Here is a 3,020-nt window from a genome sequence, read left to right on the forward strand (position 1 = left end):
GCCTGCATTCAATCCACTGTGCAGAGAGTGGATGAATATTGCAAGATCTTTGGCAACGCTTCAGTAGCAAAATTTACGCCTTCAGAAGATCTTGCCGACACATTTAGATTAAAATTCTTTCATTTAATATATTTGTCAGTCTTCGACCAACTATTTATAAAAAAAGTAAGGTTTCCAAATTCCAATATGTTGGATGGATCAGGATGCAGTGAAGCCTGTCCGGAAATCAGTTGCGATGAGTTCCCGCCAAAAAAATGTAAACATCAAGCTTATGATTACGTAGTTGCGGTCACGTTAGAGCAGGCAGACTGCATTATCATATGTTCAGTTGACACTTGTCACTTGCTGTACAACAGTGTGGAAATCCAGAGGGGTAATATATTAACTGGTAAACATAGCAAATTGGAAAGCAGGACCCAAAAATCTGGAACGTCTAGCACACTTCCACTTCCAGTCCATCATCATCACTGATGAGTCTATGCAAGATGCCACAGCTGTTTCTTTGAAAAAAACAGTGCTTGCATCATCACAGTAACAAGAATCCAATCAACGCTTGAACGCGTCCAACGTAACAGTCACAATAATCCAATCAATGCTTGAACGCGTCCAACGTCAGTCAAATGAATCCAATCATTGCTAGAACGTGTGCAACGCCAGTCATAAGAATCCAATTACCATCAGAACGCGTGCAACGTCACTGCCACTGGAATCCAAACAGCGTTAGAAAGCTAGAATGGACCGCCCCAAATGCACACATTGTTAACGCACTAATGCTAATTTAATAGGTAATGCTACATTTCTTATTTCAAGTGCCTAGAACAATAATGTAGTTATGTCACTATTGATGAAAATCGAAAAGAATAACATCTTTACTTTGTACATTCACTCACAAATACATAAAAAACTGCCTATGAATTCATCGACAAATAAAAAACTGATGCTAGTTTTCAGCATTGAGACCTGAAAACTACTTGCGATCAGGATTCAGGAGTACCATCTGTACCGAAAAAATAACATAGAAGGTGACACGTGACAGATACCAACAATATGATATCAATATACTCCGTGAAGAAAAGAAATATTTCAATTCTTCTATATTGTAAATTTTTAGTAACTGACATTCAACAGAATGGTTTAATAACGGTCGTAAATGTTATACATGCATTGCATGCAGTATCAATTGTGTGCAACGAAGCTGGCGGGAAAAGCTTTGGCTCAGCCTGGTTAGTTGACCTAGTTCTCACGCAACCGGTGAATATGGTAACTGCGAAGCTCGGACTTCAGTTGTATACTTCTTAGGTTTTATTCATACACTTCGAGACTATTATTGAGTGAAAATTTTACATGATATATTGTGAGCCGTCTAAAGTTCTAATAATGTACAAATTACGAGGAAAGCTTTATCAACAAGAGTGTAAGTATCTTTAATAGAACAATGCCAATTTTGACAATTTTTTTCTTCATGTGCAGTTTAACTAATATGATACAAAGGAATAGATTGCATGCAATCGAATCCGCGTTCGTTTGAGCTGGTTGGGAGTCGGATGCTAGCATATCTTCCAAATCATTTTCAGGTATGATTTTAAGAAATAATGAAAAAAATTAAGGAGTAAATTAATTATGACCGTAAATGAAAATAATTTGATGTGCTCTGAATCAACTGGTCAAACTCTGAACAACTAATACATCAAGTGCTCTTAATCAACTCGTATATAGGCAACTTTTGCATTCAAGTATATCGGCAAGATCTAATGGAACTTTTTTCAGAATCAAGAGTACATCCTTTACCGGCTGCAACGTTGTGAGGCCTCCTCAAGATATCCTTTGCTCACCGGAGAGTGACGCGTCTCTACCGGCAACCTCGGAAACGTTCATGTGGGGCGCAAAGATTATGCAGCCTTCTCAAGATCTTCCTTTCTCATCGGTGACTGTGAGTGATGAGTTTCTACTGGTGTCAGTAGCGACCTTGTAACTTCTATTGAGCACAACGTGTTCTACTGAGCACAACGTGTCTTTCAGTAGATTCCTCTTGCTTATCCGTGAGTGACGCGCACAATTAACAATATTGGGATTTTCTCTGTGTTGCCTGACGTAACGTTCATGCCAAGGCCGATTTCTCATTTCTGACAACCTGCAAACCTGTTTCTAGTTGCCACTTGCCTGGAACGTTTTTTTTTTTCAAGGCGAAACGCTTTTTTTTAAGTGAACCTCTAATCTTAGATTTCCACTCTGCTGTACAATCAGGCTGCTTTTAGGTTAAAATTAGTTATTTGGGATAAACGTGCATGCAACCTTGTAAATAAGTATGTGGCTTGTAAATAGTTTTTCATAAATTTCATTACTCAGCATAAATGGCTTTTCATTAAAAATTACCTGGCGACGCATCTTAAAATTACCTGGCGACGCTTATGGCTTAAAAACCCATATATTGGCAACGCTGCATCCACCCTCTGCGCCCTGGCATTCAATCCCTGTTGCACCCTGTGGCCTGTACTGTTATCATCCATTCCTCTTTTGGTCTATTATTCCCAAATCCCAGGGCCAGCCAATGTTTCATGTAACTCACAGTCTCACACTTTCGTACTATTGCACAACACTTACGTTCCCAGTCCCACTTGCTCACTCTCAAATTCCACAGGTACATCCTGTTCCTGCGTGCTGATAATTTTACACTTACACCAGTGTGGAATTCTGTATAGTTAATATATTCTCATGTTAATATATGAAAACGTATCGGAAAATCAACCCTACCACCGCGTTACACCACCTCACCTTCCACTGCAGTGAAATCATATAAACTGAGCTCATTGGAAACTGCCTGCCGCTCTTCCGAAATCGCGCGTGGTTTGAAATCCAATCCCGTGTTGCCAACGCCGAATCAAGTTAACTAGTCGTTTATCTGTAGGCTAGCGGACACATTTTTGCAATGAATACATTCTAAAATAAAAATAAAACACATCCAGAATCTTAAAAATCTCACGATTGGACAATACCAACAAACTTTTCGATATCACACCAAA

Source organism: Hyalella azteca, unplaced genomic scaffold (assembly GCF_000764305.2).
Source record: "Hyalella azteca isolate HAZT.00-mixed unplaced genomic scaffold, Hazt_2.0.2 contig47, whole genome shotgun sequence".
In the NCBI taxonomy this organism is placed as follows: Eukaryota; Metazoa; Arthropoda; class Malacostraca; order Amphipoda; family Hyalellidae; genus Hyalella; species Hyalella azteca.